Source organism: Chelon labrosus, assembly GCF_963514085.1.
Source record: "Chelon labrosus genome assembly, chromosome: 18".
NCBI classification, from domain to species: Eukaryota; Metazoa; Chordata; class Actinopteri; order Mugiliformes; family Mugilidae; genus Chelon; species Chelon labrosus.
This window is the reverse complement of record NC_140351.1, coordinates 4818852-4840113: the sequence shown is the minus strand read 5'-3', so window position 1 is coordinate 4840113 and position 21262 is coordinate 4818852. Positions and strand designations below refer to the sequence as shown.

The window sequence follows — 21262 nt, the reverse complement described above, 5'->3', positions numbered from 1 at the left end:
GCGCTGCAAGCAACACGACGAGGCAGATACTCAATCACATATATAATAAAAGAACGCTGGAAAAGAGGAAACAGAATTCGGGTTAGCTCTGCTATTATCGTTCGCTGGCTGTTACCTCTCTGCATGTAATCCTACACGGGTCCAACGGTGGCAACGGAGGAGTCAGGTCTGTCAAGTGAGTGTTCATGTGTGACTAACAACATAATTACCAATCAGCCAGGCCGCCAGAGGACACAGAAATACTGCATCATTGATGTTTGTGACATCTTTGTTCAGGCTTTTAGACATTTTAATAACACGTCAAACACTGTCCTAAATAATCCTTTCAGTGCATCATAGTGTCAAGTGTCCTCCACATATTTAGACACGGACACATGCGCGCTGCGAGCAGACGGGACGGATCCATAGAATTAATCTTTACAACTCAGTTTCAGTACCTCCACAGGCGGACAGCTTAACCTTGAAGACTGCAAATGCAGCATGTCCCACTGCAGGGCGGTGGCGGTGTCCGTTCACACACACACACACACACACACACACACACACACACTCAGGCTTCTTGAATTGTAGTATCATCCTAGCCATGCCCTGGCAAAGTGACAGCAGCTATAATGGAGTGTCAGCGATCAGCACGCCCTAAATTACCTACACACACACACACACACACACGGGTCAACCTTCAGCCTCATAGAGTGTGTGTGTGTGGAGGCTGTGGGGGGTCATGGAGGTAAGTGTATGGGGGTAAATCGCTGATCTGCAGCAGACATCATCGATCCTCCCTGTGATTACATTCACACAATACTCACAAACTCATGCACAGCTTCTGTATAATGTCCAGTTGTGTCCTGATAGTGAGCGCAGTGACTCCTGGGTAAATTATCTCCAGTTAGAGGCGTAGATGCTCTGCTGTGAGACGCCGGTCTGAGTTTAGAGTCACAGGAGCTTCGGAGTCTCTGAAGAGAAACCGCGGGTGCCCCCCGACGGAGCTTGTCCGAGCAGGAAGACGGGATCACAACACGATCTGCTCCACGGCAAATTTGATTCATTTGCTTTCATATTCTAGATATCAAGATCGGGCAGAGGCGTGAGCAGCTGATGTTGCATAACATTTACAGATGTGTCTGTGCAGGTCCATTTCATAATGGAGACAATTATGTGTCGTACAGTAAAAGCACAGGGTCGTGAGCAGCAGGTTTTAATGGGCACAGATATGTTGAAGCTGTAATTGCGGGTTACAGCGACTGTCTGATGTCAGCTGATGCACATTAGACATGGTTATCAACACCTGTAACACCATGTCGTGGTTAAAGACTGGAGGTAAAAAAAGCTTTAAAAAGGTTAAAACTTAGTGTTTAAAATGATTAAAAAGAGGTTTGCAAGTTTGTGTAATGTCACGTAAGGCTAAAAAAAGGTGTTCCTCTTTTCACAATGTTTGTTTTCCACGTTTACAATATAGCAAACGGTGCTCACAGGTTTAGATTTAGCTCTAAAACCTTTAAACTTGAGTTCAGAAGCTTTACAACGCCCACGTTTCTCAGATTTGTCCACGCAGCTGCAGTCCTGCGAGTCATTTTTGAAAGCGCTGTCTAACAACTCTACTCCCACATAAACACTTACACATACAGTAGTAGTGTCTTGTTTTTGTCTCAGAGTGTTTCCTGTTTGCACACTTCGTTGTGTTATGGATGAGTAAAATTTTCTTATCAATCTACACTCGTTAGCCTAAAAAAAGTAAGGTACATGCTAGAAACTTTTGACTAGTATATGCTCTAGCTGCCAGAGAACATTGTCAACAATCACTTGAAAGGCTTAAACTGCGTGTAAAGTCAGCCGTACCACATCGGTCAAAGCCTCAAAACTCAAGCTTGAAGGTTTCAGAACTGTTTCAGATGTTTTCAGATCACTATTTACACGGTTAGAAACCCGAAAAACAAACTAACACACCGAGAGAAGAGCGGCAAATGTGGAACTAGTTGGAGAAACATTGTGAAGTGGAAAAACTCAAACTTTTGAACATGATGCAAGCTCGCAAACCTCCTTTTAAACGGCTTTTAACACTCAACCTTTCAAAATTCTGCAACGCATGACATGTTATTCATCATATATACAGTACTTCCTCATATACCAGAGTTTGCTCTGAACTACCTGCTGCTGGTGCCTCAACGCTCCAAAGAATGAGAACAAAACCAAACACCGGGCGAGTCCTCACATGCAATTAGCAGCCACGCTCCAACGCGGGGTGAAGATCGTGGAGCGAGACAAACGGTGGTATTTCAAGAGATTAAGCTGAGGTTACGGTTTCCGCTTCTGTGAAAGTGTTGGGGGTTTATTTCACCTTAGGAAGGATAGCGGGAAAAGTGGATCGAGATGATCCACCGGGAGCCAGAGAAAAGGCCTCCCAATTAACACATTCCTCCACTCCCACTGCGTACCGACGGCCCGAAAACAAGGGTGTGTGTCACCCCGCTTCCTGGTAGCCCGAATCATTTTGCATATGCTCCGGTTGCTAGGAGGGGGACCGAAGAACAATGCCGCGATTGAGTTTTGCAGAAGCGGTGCCCCAGGCCCACCTTATTTAAAATACCACAAGTCTTCAAAGTGACTCAGATACAGAACAATATGCTGAAAAGGGGGGAGGTTATGACGGGACTCTGAGTGTGTCACTAATGTGTGTAATTCTACTTGACACAAACAATTCAGAGTGTAATTGAAGTGAAGTGGCAGGAGGTTCTTTCAGGGACGTTTTGATCTACGTCAGCCTTTCTCTAAGCGGCCAAGAAGCACCTGTCAGCACAAACCCCCGATAATCGCGCAGACAAAGGAGGACAACGCAACACACACCTCTCTATTAATTGTCCCCCGTCTTCATCACTCCACTCTCCTCCACATTCCACACTTGCGTATAGTGACGTACGGCCAGAGCTTCCTCCTCCACTCGAGCAAAAAAAAGGTATCGGTTTCTACCGCTGCCGGCCTCTCGTCTCTCCCTGCTGCTTTGTCATGGAAATCTGAGCTGTTCTGAGACAGGTTTCTTAGTCTGAAATTTAAAATTAAAAATCTAAAAAAGGTAAAAACAACAGGAGGGGGAAGGCTTCGCCGAAATAATGAGAAATGGCTGAAGTGTGACGTTTTTTTCCACCTGCAGCGCGCCTCGAGTCTACTCTCAGTCGCTTGTTTGGTTTTAATATAGAATACCAAAGTTCATTCTGTTCACAGATGAAACTAAAACCTCCTTCTGTATCGATGGTTTTCTCAACCGGTGCAGAACCCCTTCGATCAAAACCACGTTGAGGCCTGACGAGACGAAGAGCGGCTGCACAAACCGGGGGTAAACCACCTGATTCGCCAACTCTGAAAACAGTTTCAGACAGGAACTGACATCTTTTCTATACTATGCATTCAAGCCACTTCAACCTCACGTTTCCAAACCACAATTCCCAGCCCTCCGACGCAAACAGGGAGTAGCTATCCCTCGCTGACACGTCCTAAATGTTTCTAGACGCCGTTTTCTTGGAAATAACCTCATCCTTTGGCTGAAACCCCCAAAGATAACTCTTAGTGACTTATCAGAGGAGTACCTGGCTGCCACGTTTGCTTTGCGTGAAGTAATGCAGAGATGAGGCGTCATGCCAGAGTGATGAACGTTGCAGTGAGAGTTGAAGCACAAAGAAACGCTGCTGTGGCTGGGAAAGCTAGTGTTACCGGCGATAATCCTTGTTTCTGTGAATCGTGGCGACGCCGAGCTGCTCCAGTACCTCATTACGCAACGACGCATTCATTTCACCTACATACACACACGCACAGCTGTCCAACCCACGCATATGCACTAAAGCATTTTCCGAGCCTTACTAGGCTTCACCTTGGGTGCGAATAAAAAGTGAAAGTTAAATGTTTCATTGTGAAAAAAAAAAAAACCATCACCTGCATGTCGTGTCTTGCAGTTCACAGCTTTTATAGGTTCTCGAAGGAGAAATTGAAGAAGTCCCGGATACAAGGGCCTTGCATAAACTACCGCCACACATGTGACTGACGAGAGCAAGCAAACTCATGAACGACCTTTAACAAACAAGCAAATAGACTCAGGTGTGCACAGTGCACTCTGAGACGCAAACGTTCCTGTCGCCGTTGCTTAGACGCTGCTTAGTGTTTGCAGACTCTTTGCTGCTCACTCTAAAAGTCAGCAACTCTGTTAAAGCGCTGAGGCGACGATGTCAAGAAAGCCTGAGAATCAGAAGTAGTTTTGAGACTTTTATAATGTCTGTCTAAGAAAAAACAATCCAAGTAGACTCCAAATGGAAAGTCAGTTTCAGAAACGACTGCTATTCTTGCACATTACATAATTTTCATAAACTTAAAGAGGTTTCATCTTATAACGACAATGAATGCGTGTACCTGTGCATGAATGCAAATGTCATTGCAAGATAATGCAAATTATGTTAAACCCATGAATGTCTCGCCAGTTATAACGCGCCAAGGCTGCCAACGCTGGGCTGCCGTGATAAACTTCTGCCTAAACGTTCCTGAATCGATTTGATTCTGATTCACAAGGTCCCAATTAGATTCAATATTAATTCATTTAGAGATATTTAAGTTTTAAAACAATTATATTGGGCGGCACAGTGGAGAGGCGGTTAGCACTGATGCCTCACAGCGAGAAGGTCACTGGTTCGAATCCATGGGCCGACTGGGCCTTTCTGCATGTTCTCCCTGTGTCTGTGTGGGTTCTCTCTGGGTACTCCGGGTACCACCATCCAAAGACATGCTCGTTAGGTTCATTGGTGATTCTAAATAGGCCGTAGGTGTGAGTGTGAATGGTTGTCTGTCTCTCTGTGTTATCCCTGCGATGGACTGGCATCCTGTCCAGGGTGTACCCCGCCTCTCGCCTGATGACAGCTGGGATAGGCTCCAGCAGACCCCCGCGACCCTTAACCGGACTAAGCAGGTACAGAAGATGAATGAATGAATGAACAGTTATACTTAAAACTAAAACTTGAGATTCCCTCTCGTTGGCAGACCTTGCTTTCGTGCAGCCCTTCTCTGTCGCCATATTATTTTAAATCCTACAAGCTTTCCGACCTGTGCTATCAGAGTTGAACGTCTTCTGTCATGTTTTGGATTCTCCCTTGCACTCGGATTAATATCGTTGTGCAGACTTGCAAAACCAGGGAGGTTTCTAAGAAGAAAGTGCAGGAAATGGCATTTATTTATTTATTTATTTATTTATTTGATAGGGACAGTGCACACTAATGGACATCTATTCAGACAGAAATAGATGTAAATATGCCGGATTATAGCAACAATGCTAATTTGCATCCGCAGTCCCTAGGCAGGCAACACAAAAGCATGATAACACATAGGACTGGACAATAGATCACAATAAGAGCACATCACATGACAGTACATTACTAAGAAGATAAAAGTCAATGGTTACAAGACTGGTTTGATTTCAGCCACTGCTTGAGGTGAGTTTCGAAGGTTTGTAAAGTGGGACACTTCCTTATGGAGAGACTGTTCCAGATCTTACTGACCTTTACAGAAAGAGCACGTTGTCCAAAGGCTGTTTTTCTGTGTGGGATCTCACAGTCTCCTCTAGAGGAGGTCCTGGTCCGGAGACCACTGTGAGACCTTTTTTTTAAGAAAGACAGACATGGGAGGTGGGGCAAGTCCATGTAACACCTTGTACACCAAACAAGCAAATTTAAGATTTTTAAAATTCTCAAAGCTCAGTAAGTTGTGCTTTTTTAAGATGTTACAAGCGTGAAATGACAGCGTTACTGTGTTATAGAATACAACGCACTCCGAACAAAGAAAGAAGGCCACCTCTGACACCATAGCCACTTACTGTCACCGCCTCTATCCTGTATCTTCAAGGATACAGGACTCATGGGACGCATGCCGACGCCAGAGCTGCCACGCCAGGAGTGACGTTCACATGCACACGCAGCTTCGAGTGCCAGTTATGTTGGTTTTACATCTCTCCTCTGTCAACAGCTGTATCTCTTCACTCGGTTATTGCAGTTATCGTTTCAATTCACAGCTATCAGGAGCTTATGTAAACTTATACAGTTATGAAAATTCAACACACCCACGGCGGGGTAATCGAGGAGCCAGCTCCAAATTGTCTGATCCGTCGAAATAGCACATTCAAAGCTTAAAAACGTCCCACAGGAAACTGCATGCAAAACTCACTGTTTATGCAATTTTATGACTCATATAAAAGAAAACAATACGTCCTCCAGATAGAAAGTTGATAAGGAATCTGTAAGGGAAACGATTAAGACTCAAATAGATAATGCCTTGCTATTAATATAATCTTATCAATCCATATTCCTACTTAAGGTCAATGATAAAAAGCTGTGTCAGTAAAGTCCAAAGGCTGCGTTATACCTGAGAGAACACAAGTCACATGGTGCAAAGGCAGAGCAAACACATGCCTCAACTGGGTTAATAAAAGTGGAAGCATAGTCGTGCAAGCGGACAGGTATTTGGACAGATCTGGTTACAGAGTCCACCAATTTGTAAGCCATGCACAAACACTTCTCATCAGTCCAAGCGGTGAGACAACAGGACGGGACACAGGTGTTTCTGAGTGAAAAAGTGTGAGTGTGTGGTTTTATTTACCCATCATGTGCAAAACACCTGGCTGCTGGCACATAGAACACGTGTGCTGGATTATATCAAGGATGCTTTCAAACTTTTTTGTTTCCAAGACCGGTTGTTTGGGCCGTTGTGAAGGCAGCAATCGCACTTTCATCCACTAACAAATCAAATGAGCTGAGCCCGGTTAGAGAGGGTGGTCTCACCCCGTAGCAGCCGGTTTGCAGTGTGAACACAAGTTGTCCACGGACTAATACGCCTAAGCTTCTAATTATATTCCCAAGCGCTTTACCTGATAAGTCTTTTAGAAAAGTGCGCATCCAACAATACAACAGCCTAGAGATGAGATAATCCAAGCTTCAACGAACCAGGCGCAGCACCTCAAGAACATCATCTCACTAAGCTTTTCAAGTTAAGATCTGCTCTGACTAGAACTTACTGTACAGCATGAACCAAAACAAAAAGAGAGAGGACGAAGCTTAGCAGGCTACAATAAAAAGCCCTCAGACACTCAGGCATGTCACCGTCCAGGACCAAGACTGTGTATCTTCATTCCAAACACTACAAGAGCTGATCTCACTGTTTATTAAATACTCCTTCAGTCTGAAATTGTGCAACTCTGCAAATTCAGTAGCTGCAGAGCTGGTTGTGAAAAGGTTTGAAACCTAATCCACAGATAGACTGCTGACCTCTTGGCTTTTACCTTTGACCCTCTGCTTAACCTCCGTCTCGTCAGCTGATGTGCTGTCCCGTCACTGTGTCTGAGCTTTCAGCCATGTGGAAGACCATCCCGAAAATACTCCTAAAACAAACAGTTCCACTTCTTCTTTTGGACTTTGACTTGTTCAATACAAGGTGTCGCTGGGTGATCTTACGTTTATGCTTTTATGCAGTGTGTTTTATTATCTCTTAACTACACTGTCTGACCAAAAACAAAGTCTCCACCTGGATTTAACTAAGCAAATAGGTAGAAGCCTCCTGTTGGATAATTGCTGCATGGGCGATTAAGTTTCAGCTGGCAACAAGTTATTTAACCCCAACTGATGCAATGAGTAGCTTCTCATTTCTTAAACAACCATGTCTAAAGACACATCCCGTGGTCGTGGAAAAGAATGAAGAAGAAGAATGAAAAACATCTAAGGAGATTGTAGAAACTACTAAAACTGGGTTAAGAACTGTCCAACGCATTATTAAAAACTGGAAGGATAGTGGAGAACCATCAGGGTAAGAAGAGAGGCAGATGAAGTGATGCACCCATCATGCCTAGTGTCTACTGTACAAGCCTGTGGGGGCAGTGCTGTGATCTGGGGTTGCTGCAGTTGCTCAGGTCTAGGTTCAAGCAACATTACGTTGCCCAAAGAATGAGGTCAGCTGACTACCTGAATATACTGAATGACCAGGTTATTCCATCAGTGGATCATATTCCAAGATGACAATGTCAGGATTCATGGGGCTCAGATTGTGAAAGAGTGGTTCAGGGAGCATGAGACATCATTTTCACACATGGGTTGGCCACCACAGAGTCCAGACCTTAACCCCATTGAGAATCTTTGGGATGTGCTGGAGAAGGCTTTGTGCAGTGGTCAGACTCTGCCATCATCAATACAAGATCTTGGTGAAAAATGAATGAAACACTGAATGGAAATAAACCTGGTGACGTTGGAGAAGCTGTAATCAAAGCTAAAGGAGGTCTAACGAAATATTTGAGCGTGTGACCTTTTTTTCTTGGAATCCGTTCAGAATCAAACACTGATTCTAGAGATTGAACTATAATCTGATAATTTGTTGGTAACTACCAAACTATTTTTTTCTAAAGGAAAGGTTTTGCCTGTATTTGACTTCACCTGAGATGACCCTGTGGCTTCTGTTGCTATTTTAAGACTGCTCATCAGAGTGTGACCCCGTGTCAGGGTCTCATTATGACACTCAACATGGGAACACGCAGCTTCCTTAATTCCAACCAACTCAAACAATAAACAGGTCTGCAGGCAAAAAGAACAGTCAAAGGTAGCCTGGTTAAATACTGTATATCTGTTAATTATTTGTGGTCCATAGTTGGTAAATGTTTCCCCTGCAGATCTTCCACACAGTATTTTGGAGCTTCAACACCACTTTACCCTGTATAAAAATATTCTTTAAAAAAAAAGCAGTCTGTTCCGCCGCGGCCCACTGGCGCACAATACTCTTCTGTTCACCGGATGCCAAATGGTCCAGTCATCACCCTCCATGCCACCCCCACCCACTCCTCTTGCCATCTCTCTCTCTCTCTCTCTCTCTCAGCCTATCTGTCTTTCTTCCCCGACTGTGACAGAAGGCCGCTGATGGTCGGTCAGATTAGCATCCAGTCGCTGAAGGGACAACTTCAAAACGGACAAAGAAAGAGCGGCTTTGTCTGTGTCTGGTGCCGACGACCCCGGAAATAAGAGAGGAAGCTGGAGCGGGCAGAAAAGAGAGCCATTATAATGACCAACTGTGAGAGGCTGGGGTTTGCAGGAGAACTTGGTGGTTGTTATGAATTACGTCACAGCAAACCCCTTCAAATTCACTCAAACGGTAAGTCTGAAAGTTTTGAGTGAACTACATTTCTGGGACATAGTATACCATGCACCACTCTGTGACCTAGCTCCACCCTGCACATCTATTCAAACTCTATTCAAAACAGACTCTCTGCCAGCACCATGATGGGGCATTCTCCATCTTTGCAAAGTAAACTACTCCTACACGCCGCTGCATAAACACCACATGCCTTCTGTTATCAAGCACCCAACAATCCAAAGCAAACTATAAATATCGCGCTTTAATTTCGCCCCGAGCCAAAAGCCTCCACTGAAAGTACGCCACCATAAGGTTACTTAGCAATTAGTGGCGAGCTGGGAGCTAGAGTTAGCGCAGAGGTCTGTCCTTTGATACGAGGGACACCATATAGGCAGCAGAGAGCGATTACAGCTGGTCAATTTTTTAGAACGGCTTCTTAAATAAAAGGGGGAAATAGCCGTTTGCCACAGTGGTAATGTTAGGTTCAAATTATGGCAGCCGGTTTTGTTTCATCTACGCCACGTGACGGAACTTTAATCTAAATGCGGTGAAAACAGATAAACCAGCGACTGGCGAGCTGCGTCGTGTGCTGGAGGGAGAAAAATATTAGCTGGCTGCGGAAGCGTTGTGAGCTCATCACACAAATATGGAGGCAATCGAGAAACTTTGACTGCTTTAACAGATCATATGTCTTGTAAGACTTAGAAAACACGAAAAACACACAGCATATCCAGAAATATACCGTGCTGTGCTGTAATGGAGAAAGCTAAAGCTCATACCAGAGCATTATAGTCATCACTACCAACTATTTATAGTGTAGTAGAGGCACAACTGTAACAGCCGGAGCTCTGCATCTTACTACATTCATTTGCAGGATAGTTCTTTACACCGGGTTGCTCGTTGTTTCTTTATTATCTTGTCTGTTTTACACAATATACAAGATGTTGATTAGGGATCGCTCTTCTTCTTCTCCCTGTACACCAACAGCTGCACCTCCACTCACCAGTCTGTCAGGCTACCGACGTTTGCATACACCACCAACCACATTCGGGCTCAACCCTGGTGGGTGCGAGCCTGCCTGCAGATGGGAAATTACCACACCACGATTACAGAGGAACTGGAGAGGATGTACTTCCTGCAACAGCTGAGGAAGTTCAACTTGTCAAAGGCGAACTAAGGTGTGCACGTTACTGGCGACAAATCCCCCGAAAAGTGTCTAAATGTTTGACGCCAATACTCATTTCTCATTGTATTGTTTATTATATTTCATACTGTGAACTGTGCACAGTCAATGGTTCATATTTTGGTCATCAATAAACAAACTGCACAGCTTTATTATAAGCTTTTAGTACATACGTTTATAAAAAGTATGCAATATTGTTTTCCTTATTTTAAATAATGCTTCTTGGCTGGCAATACTTAATTCAACTTCCTATGTGTAAGGTTATTGTTAAGCACCAAACAAAAGAGACTTACATGACTTAAAGGACACAGAACATTCCCCGCTGCCCCATTGGTAGCCTGGTCGTTACCATCCTACGTTTCCGCCCAAAATTTGATTTCGGTCTGGCACGGAGTCTGGCCAAATTACGCTTCCACGGTTCGCGTGTAACCGCGCCAATCAGCGAACAGTTGAGTGATGACGCGGAACTCGCACGCCGAGCTGCTTGTAGTCCAGCGAAGCTTGTAGTTCAACAGCACAGCAACAATGGCGACGGAGGAAGAGACGCTAGAAGCCATCCGCGAAGTTGTCTCAACTCTCGAGAGCATCACGGAATTAAAACCAGAACAAGAGGCTTGTCTTGTCAATTTTATAAATGGCAAGGACGTCGTAGCTCTCCTTCCAACTGGCTTTGGGAAAAGTTTGATTTATTTAACTGGAAGCGGAAGTGGTAAGCGTAAGAGCCTGAACTCCGGCGCACAATATACGTCATTACTAAACGTTGCTGATTGGTTAAGGGAACTCCAATGATTTTAAACCTCAAAATATGATAATAAACATTATGGAGACAGATTCCTATTACATTGGGTCAGACTAACGTGCCAGACCGAAATCAAATTTTGGGCGGAAACGTAGGATGGTAACGACCAGGCTACCCCATTGGTTTAAGCTGCCCACAATCCTATCCCCTGGTCTGCCATCATCCAGACTGAATAGCTTTAATCACGCGGGCCGAGCCGTCAAAGAGCGAGGACTGCATAGTTAGCGGTCCTAATAGGCTGTTGTGAAGGGGTATTCACAGCCCAATTGGTCTAATTGCGCTCAAAGAGCACCGAGGGAGTAGACACAAAGTGGGCTTAGTGGTCTGAAGATGAATGAATGCCTGTCCAAGACATGAACACACACAAACATACACAAAGAAGCCGGAGAACATGCTTTCAAACTCAGAGACAAAAGCGCGCATTCATACGCGCGGGACCCCCCCCTTTTTGCCGGTCGACAAACATTTACGTGCCATGAAGTGCGGCGCGGAGACAAATAAAGAGGCCGAGAAGTCAACGGACGAATGAAAACGCAGCCTCGGGAGACTCCAGAAGGAGGTGGTAAAGGGGACACAGCAACAAGTGTGCGGCGGAGCTACAGCTGACACTACTTGAGACGCCCCCCACACGCACACAAAGGGGAGGGGGTTTAAGCATGAAAACTAACACTGCTGTCTGGAAAGAGGCCATCCCAGCTGACAGAAAACAGGCAGCGAGAGAAAAACCCCTCTCGGGCCTAATCAGGGAAGGGGTCGAGGGCCAAGACGCCACCCACCGTCACAAAGACCCGGCGCACCAAAGTGACTCAGTCTGATGCCAGTCATCGAGTCAATGCTTTAGAGTGCAGCAAGGTCAAGCAAGGGTGGAACAGATATCTTGAGCTGCACCAGGAAGCGGTTTAATCGAATTCCCCCATGCATTGATTAAAATGTGTGTAAAGGGAATTATATTTGCACTACGCATTACAACACTTCGAAAAAGCGAGCAACACTGGAACATCTGTTTCCTCTCCTTATTGTGTTTGCTGTCATTAATAACTAAGGATCGGTATTGGGCCGATCCAGGCATTTTTTAACAGATTGGATCGGTATCTGGCTTTATTTTAGATCTGCCATAAAACAAATCCAAGTCCCTGCAGTGTCAAAACGCCTTCTTCTTCTTCTTCTATTTTAGTGGGGGTTGGCTAGTATCAAAGCTACCAAAAAAAGAAACAAGAAGAAGACTACTACTACGTCTTCTTTGACAAAGGCTGCAACATAACAACAACAAACACTGAACGCTGCTTTTAAAAGAAGAGAAAAGTTTCCTGGAGAAAAATATTCCAGAGAGGGTTAGGGAGTGTACGACAGCGTTGGATGACCAGAACATTTCTGGAGAACACAGAGAGAAGAAAAGTCTTTACAAATCTCCAAGGACGGAAATTTATTTAAGATCTGATCGGAGCTCGGATCGGCCGATATCTGATCGAGAGGCGAATGAAACTGCATCAGGACATCCCTACTCATGTCTTAAGCTAAGACGCCAAGAGGAGTCATGCGATGAAATTAAGATCCCTTACCAGAAGGCAACCCCTGAACGCAACACAGCAACGTTAGCTTCAATTCCTCCTGTGATGATTCAATTTATGGGACCTGTGAGCAGAGGACCTCAAAAATAAAGGGAGTTATATGAAGTTGCATTTGCGGCTCCCTCAGCAACAAGCAGGAGGCAAACAGGGGACGCTATCAGATCGTTAAGTGTGTGTTATGGGTCGTCGTTCTAATTTCCCTTAGAGGAATTACTTACGCTCAAGTTACTGTCGCTGTCATTTTCACAGATCAAGGCTGAGGAGGAAAACACGGGGTCACAGGGCCGGCGTTTGACACCCAAGCTACTCGAGCTCTCGAAATATCAACACAAGCTGCAGGAATACTGCAACGTCATGGGCCATTAATACAGCAACGGATACATCACTGACAGGTTCACGTAGATCCTCTCAGGCCGACGGTGTAAAACTAGAACTAAAGCTAGAACAGTCGGAGGAACGCCGAGACGTCCAGGTCCGTTGCGTTCAGTTTGACATTAATCTAGAGAAGTCCTTCGGTCGGTTTGCCATGCACGTAACACGGCAAACTTCAACCACAAACTGCATCTATGCAAATCCTCCGCAGTTTGCTGTGATTTACCGGGGCAGGGCCGCAAACATGTACACACACACACTTTGGGCTATTTTGGTTCCGTTTGCTCCGGGCGTGTTGAATTATTCACGGGGCTGCCATACGGGGGAGCAGGCGTGGTAAAGCTAGGCAGGGAAGGCCACGCATGGAAAACCCTCATAAATAAAACACCATTTGACAACATAAGCTTGACGTCGCTCGAGCGAACCCCACCGGCGCTCTATGTAAGGCTATAGCCTCCGTCGGACGCTGACAAATTGGTTGCAATCCCTTCCATACGTGCAGTACATCTCCGTGTGGCTGCGCGACAGTTCCTTCCTAAACGAAAGTTTAAAAACGACCAATATTTGGAGGATTACGACGCATTTGGTGCAGGTATTCCCACAGAAACACCTCAAAGCGCAAGATCCTGTAAGCTCAAAGGCTTTAGATGTAAATTAAAGAGTAAGGAAACAGATATAGCTAAGGCCACGTGTCATCGTTGCCTTAAAACAGAAATGAAAGAGTGTCTCGTTACAAAACACCACTCTCAGCCCAGTCATACAGTAGCATGTTATAGCTTAACCTTCTCCCCAAGGGTTCACGGCCTGACTTGCTTTCCCGCACAACAACAAGCGCTTGCATTTATGCTCCTGCCGTTCATTCACTCCCCTCTGCTTTCTCCATCAAAACACAGCCCACGTCGAGTCAGGAGAGCGGCCAAACGACGGTATCTGATGGCTGGCATCTGCTGGGTGGGCTCATTCCACTTCAGCAGCAGCAGAGAGCTTAGGTGCTGCTGAGAGAAACCCTACACCTCTGCAGGGCAGGCGGGGGCAAAACAACACAGCATCACCGTGTGCCCGGCGATGCTCGTCAACCGTGACCCTGCCAAGTGCATCGCTTTAATCTGTCCCGTCTGGGATCAGCGGAGGAGTCCATCGCGGACTCGGGAGATTAGTGATACCGCACGGGGAAAGATGGTGATTATGATGGATGGACAGCGGAGTGGAAGGGTGAATAAATAAATGGATGAATGGAAGGAAAAGCTGACGTGTACGTGCTCAGTTCACCATAAATATGACAATGGCCAAGGCAGTCCAACTCAACGAGGATCGTCTGATTTCATAATCGTACGACTTCGCAGCGGCAAAACACGAAACAAGTGCAATCCTAGAAGACGTGACATTTGAGACGTCAGATGCAACGGAAATAATATCCCGAACAGATTAAGCTGCTGCAGCGACATGCTCGTATTCATATTTCACATGATGCCAAGTTTAGCTGGTTGTAAAGTAGGTTCACCTCAATATGTCAGGAGGCGGCGCTCGGGGACCTGAGCTGAGCGAACACACCACAAGCTAGTGCTGCTAAATCTGAGCGTCTACCGAGAGATTGACGTTCTCTGGATGCTTTATGCTTCACTCCAGCGCCAGAGTGGCTGCAAACGTGCAAGAACTAAATGTATTATTATATTCAAGACAGTCAAAACGAGAGAAGTCAGTGCCAACGCCTTGTCCTTGGACCTCACACAGGATTCATTCATTTAGAAGTGATTCTTGGATGTTTGTTCTCTCCAGACTAGACGGTTTTCCCATGATTCTGTGTGAGCTGATAGTGATCCAAACTAATGCTTGGATTAAGAGTCTTAAACCACTGTATCCTACCCACCCTTAAGCCCCAAGAAAACAGCCTTCCTGCTGACAAGCAGTTATGGAGGCCAACGCTCGGCTTTGTCTGCGGCCATGAGCGCCGCAAACGGGCCGCTGACAGGTTTCCCGTCAGCACAAGCCGCGCCGCTGCAACGACAGGAAGCGTTTGTCTCTATCAGCAGGTTGCTCCGATTGAATCCTGGGAGTCGAGCCCCTTGCGCGCATAGCATTCTCGGTTCCCACACCTCCCTCCCTCTCCCCCTGCTCGGTGACCGTCCACGCCAGGAACAAAAACCCTGGGAATGCGAGCTATGCGGAGCCGCGGCTCGTGGACACCTGTTCAGACGGCCAACGCGACGGGGCGAACCCGCCTGCACTGGGTCTAGTCTGAGCCGCCGCTGCTGCATCCGACCCCGCCCTGACCTGACCTCGGCCGCCTCCGCCCCCGCCTCCGCTCCAGAACTGCGTGTGAATAAAAAAAAATCAAGAGAGGAGCGTCTGTTCTCTCGCCACAAAAGCGACGCCAGCCAAGACGACTTCCAGGTGGCAAACCTCGACGTCTTCAACCGGCGGCGAAGAGGCCGCGAGCCCGTTTATCATCACACTCTTATTGACCCCCACAAACAAGTAATGAACTAGACTAAAACACTTATAATCCCAAATCTCCTGAGAGACACTCCCTGCCCATCTGGAATGCAGACTAAAGACCTCCCACCTATTTTCTAGGCGAGATTTAAAAGAAGAACTGGGTTATTCCCTGAGAGAGCAGAGGAGCCGGCCAAAAACTGCAGATAAACCACTGAGGTTTCAGAGTTTATACAGAGTCCTGTCAGCGGCAGAGGAAAAAAAGCTCTTTTCACACAGAGCTTCAGCAACATGAGGGATAAGAGAAGCTAATGAAATCATCAATGAATTATGAGACATGCTGCAGACATTGTACCTGGCAAGCAAGCAAGCAAGCAAGCAAGCAGCGAGGTGCAGCATTTATAATTTATAAAGCAATCTACATTTTTAATTCTGCATGAGTGCTATTTTTATTAAAACACAAACCAATAACAAACTGGATTAACTTTGTTCATCTGCTACAGTAAATCTGCTACGGCCATGTGCAAGTTTAAAAAAAAGTTCGTACGGGGAACAGATGACTCAGCGGAGCGTAGAATAATAATAATACCATTTCCATCTTCAGGAAATTGACGCTGACGTCTTGGATCGCTCTGATTTTTTTTTTTCTTTTCACCCACCACATCAACCCAGTGACACATGACACTGTGGCTATTGGGCAATATACACAACAAGGGGTCAAAACTGTGTGTAGTTCCACGACACGGGCGGAACAATGCTGGTTGAGAAAGGGGGCTGTGAGATGGAAACGACATGCGGTGTGCAGATGCATGCAAAAAACACAAACTGAAAAGAGTTTGGGTGGGATGGACGCCGGCCAAGTGCTGAGTCTACCCGTCCAGAGGCTTGGCGCTGTCAGCCAGTGACAAGCTCCGTGTCACCACACTGTCTTCACCCTGCAGGACACAAGGCTGTCTCTTCCCTCTGACCACACACCACACTGGCTCAAAGCACTTCCTGTAGAGTAAGGAACCTGCTCAGGGCGTGTGTTTTCTTTTTTTTGTGGAAGTTGCGGCTTGTGTCATAAGGAAATGTTGTCATTATGTGTAAATGTATATGTTGGGTTTGTTTCCCCTTGCGCTGTGCTTGGAAATCATCTAGTTATCTGTACAGTTGAGAAACATTACATTAGAATTGCACTAAAAGATGGTGCGTTCACGTTCCCACGGTACAATCCGAAAGACGAGATGTCACTTGAAATTATATTGGAATAAATCGCACTAAAAGCGAATATTTCCACTAATGGAGTCATTTCAGTTAATATTTAAGTAAATAAATAAATAAAAAATAAATAAATAAAATAGTTTTAGCACTAACGGCTAATCTCCCTGACGTTTATCTTTATATTATCCACCTAGCTACAGGTTAGCGACACAAGTTCGCTTTATTGTTTTTTCTCCCCTTTAAAAACTACAACACCCATCTTTTTTTTTATATCCATCCAGTTTTATATCCATTGTTTTGATAATTATGTAAAGTATTTCGGTAAGACACAGCAGCGTGATGGTGGTACTCACTTTGCATCGGAGGTCGGAGGGAGTTGAATGGTTTGTTTCGGGTCACAGAGAAAGAAAGCTCCTCCAACGGCTCCTTCGACAACAAAAACTTTCCGCTTATTTTATTCTCCACTTTCTTCCGAGAACAGCGTTTCAGTTCCTTTAGCACCCGTCTTCTTTTTTTCTTTTTTTTTCTTTATTTAACACATCCCGTATACGTCTCTCTGCGTTTACTCGAGCTTTCAAAAACGTTACGCCTCGGCTGTGCCACTCTCCGGAGACGGGATAAAGAGGTCTTGTCGAGGTGCTGACCTGGGATCGGTTTACGAAACTGTACGCGACGTTAATGTGGTTGGACATGTCAGAACGTAAAGCTGGTCTGGGATCAGCGCCGTGCGGGGCTTTCACATAGAGAACGCCCCATCTGCTCGCTCATTGGTCAGATCTTTATGAAGGCGTGGTCAGTGGTTTCGTCCTGTGTTTTGATTGGCTCATTCAACTGTCAACCACGAGCTAACGCCCCCGTCGTAAATATGCCGCAGGCGACAGGAGAAATCACAACAATCGCACTTGGAAAGCATGAATTGCTTGAGAAATTTGGGTTGTAGACGAATATAAACACCCACAAGAGACTAAAACACACAAGAATAACTTAGAATTGCACTTGCACATTATAGCGGAGTATCTTTTAAACATTTAAAGATTCTTTATAGCTGCTACACACTTGTAAAATCATTGATATGCATAAATAACTGGGTTTTTCATTTAGGTGGTCTGATCAGCTTATTATTATTATTATTATTTGTTCCTGTTTTGTCAGGTTTTATAACATTGCCCCTAGAGAAACAATATTTTTTAGTATTTTTTTTTTTAAATATCTGGAATAAACTTGAACTTGACTGTTATTTTATTTTATTTTATTTTATTTATTACAAATTCTTATTAAGGAGTGGTCAGGTGATGCATTTACGGTTGAGTCGTGCTTATTTGACGCTATAAATAAGTAAAAGCGATGCGATACCGCCCCCTACAGGACATTTTCAGATACAGCGCAACAAGTGGCAGCAGGACAATTTGTAAACTCATGTGACTTCAGTCTGCCTAACTCTTGTTAAACACATAAATAAACAAATAAATATTTTAATCTAATAATAAACTGCAAGAAATATGGAATTATACACCCAAAGACAGAAACTATATTAGGTTATACTTGCAACAAAAACCCTGTTAGTGTGAACAAGTTCCAGAAATGTGCTGACAATAGAAGCGCTCCCGTTCGTCCCCCTCCACTTGTCCCCACATTAAAGTGTGCTGTGTGCCAGAAACGCTGAGGCGCAGCTTCTTTTGTCCCCGGCTGGGAATATAATGTGGGATATATTGTGTGGGAACAATGGGGCCCTGCAGCAGCCCTGCAGCCCTCTCCTGACAGCTACTCACTCTGGACCATCAGCGTAGCCTGGCCAATGCGAACAAACCGCTTCGCATGCACCCAATGCTCCAAGAATGCTTTCATGTGGTTTATTTATATCATATATTTATATGTTATTATGATATGTGTTTAGTCCAGCCCCGTTAGGCTCATGTGTCATGTGCAGAACTGCTTTTATTTCATTATTATTTACTGAAATGAACAGTGAAGCATCTTTAAGAGTACAATCAACCTCCACCCCCAGGCATGACCTTTACTTAATTCTCTACTTTTAATTCTCACAAGGTTTGCCAAGAGTTTACTCAACGTTTGCTGCTTGACTTGCTTTGAAGTAAATTTACAGACATTAAGTACTTAATAAAGTTCACACCTTCTACAAACTCTTTGACGCCAGAATACAAACAGGGAGCCGGAGTTCCCACGGTCTGGTGTGCAGGAAATATAAGTATTCATATTACAACAATAGTGGGTTCAAGTCGTGGTCAGGTTTACTGGCAGTGGTACAGTTAGCCCAAATGTATGCATGGTTAATCTATTTTATGCCCAATGTATGAAATAATAGTCAAAAAATACTATTTGTGCTTTTTGTGTTGTGCTTATATAGGTCTTTAAGCTAAATTAAATAAAAAAGATAAACATTTTTCATATTTTTTCATATTTCATACGTTGGGAAATCATGCCAATTTACTGATCATACTTTTTTAATTAATTTTTCTGCTGGTTTGGTTAAAATTTCCCCCCAAATAGGATCCTTTTTCTTTATCTTGAGGTTTGTAAATAAAACAAACGTTGCTGTCCTTGCTCGGGCCAAGGTGGATTGAAAAACAAATGTTTGTTTTTGCCAAATTTCTTCTTTGAATGGGTGAATAGGTTATCATATGATATAGATAGGTTATGAAAGTCATTCAGTTCAAAAGATAATAATTACCAAGTGAAACTGTGCAACTACAGGGTTAGCATAGAAAAATAACACATTCAAATCTAAAAAATCCTCTAAAATTGAAGAAATTTATGCATGACTTAAAATGAGATTTTAATCTTAAATCATATTCAATTAATCTTTAATCTTAACTGAATTAGAAACAAAAATAAAAATAAATAAATCTGTCATTCTGGGAGCTATAATGCAGATTGCATCATGAAATACAACTTAAATGTCACTCTCCTTATTCATTCACAATATGTAGTTTATCCACTATTTATATCTTTGTATATTTCTTGTATTGTTCCACTTCCCAGATTTATGTTTATTGTACTAACACCACAAACAACAAATTTCACGTATGTGTGAACATGCGAGGCAATAAATCTGATAATTTTTTTTATAGCAACAAAATAAACAAAGCAACAAAAACTGAAATATCAGTAACAATATAAATTATATTCTTAGTTGAACTTCTTCAAACGTTCCCTGGAATACAAAAATTAAAAAAAATGCAGCCATATTGGAATTGGCTGCCAAAAGCCTGTTATTGACTGCAGAGCATAGATAGATCCACCAGGGGGCAGATGACCCATGTCAAATAGTTTAGTAGTATGGATTATGGGGACGGTGCAGAGGTCCCAGACATGAAGCCACTCATTCAAGACATTTCAACATCAAATCAAGACAAGAAACCGGAGCTCGAGGGACCATCAAAAACCCAAGAACAACATGGCCCTGGAGAGGCATATTTTATTTCATTTGTCAATATACTTCAGGAAACAATATACAAAGCAATGATGTGGTCACCTTTACTGAATGTGTGGTGCAGTTCAGTTGTCAATAGATAGTATGGTGGTGGTGGGGGTGGGAATAAAAACAGGCCTTTTGCAGCTGAGGACCCTGCTCTTCGACAGTTTGGGGGGGGGAGAGGGGGGGGGATAAATGAATATGAAGGGGAAAGAGAGAGGGATGGGGCGTGCTAGAATTACCAAAAAAAAAAACAAAAAAAAACAACCCGGTGCGTGACGTGCTCGCCGAAGGATCTCCCGTCGTCCCGGTCGAAAAACGGCACGAAAGAAAAGTCCGCAGGTGAACGAGGCTTAAGACTTGCGACAAGGCACTAGCGTATGAACCAAACCTAACACTCCAATAAAATAACCAGTGCTCGCTTTAGTTTAACATCTTTATTACAATACATACATTTCACATTTGACCTTTGACCTCTTGTTGCCCTGCGATCTGAACCGAACCCAAGAGGTGCTCCAGAACAAAAAAATTAATAAAAATAAGAACAGCCACCTTCTAAAACGTGGATATCGCTGTGATTTTACTGCTCATCACTACAACTCTTATAAATAAAACCTTTTTTTTTTGTCTGTTTGTTTTAGTTTTAATGATTCCTCCACTGTTTTCGGTTAATAACTGTACAAAAGGAATGAACCCAAGTGGTACCGTCTCAGCTTGAAAAGTCAGAGGAACAAAAACAGCTGGAACATGAAGAAGAAGAAGAACGAACACAGGGCTGATGTGATATCTGAGGGCAGGGCAGGGCGAGGTCGAGGTCGGGGTGGGAGGGTAGTGGGGAATGGTCCAAAGCAGCACGCCATCACATCTCATTTATTTATATATTTATATATATATATATTTTTAGTTTTAAATCACTCACTCCACCACACCACCAGGCACTGTTTTTATCTTATTTTTGAGACTGGGAAATGCAGGGGGGGGGGAGGGGGGGCCACCAGAAGCTGCAAAAAAAAAAAAAAAAAAAAAAAACCTAGAAAGAACAGATCACTGAACCATCGTGAGCAGTCGGGACGCTCGCGGGCCGGGATGTTCGCGGTGCCTGAGTCCGAGTTTTACAGTCCAGGGAAGAGAATCGAGAC

At 44.3% G+C, this 21262-nt stretch overlaps 1 protein-coding gene across 2 annotated transcripts in view; it reads right to left on the bottom strand.

The window, feature by feature from the left end:
• Positions 1-17548, bottom strand: part of mpp7a (MAGUK p55 scaffold protein 7a) — a 142241-nt gene extending 124693 nt beyond the window's left edge. For both annotated transcript variants that reach the window (XM_084566174.1, XM_084566173.1), the window contains exon 1: positions 17044-17548. The gene's annotated coding sequence lies outside the window, so the exon portion shown is untranslated. The remainder of the gene's footprint in view (positions 1-17043) is intronic.
• Positions 17549-21262: the final 3714 nt, after the last annotated feature.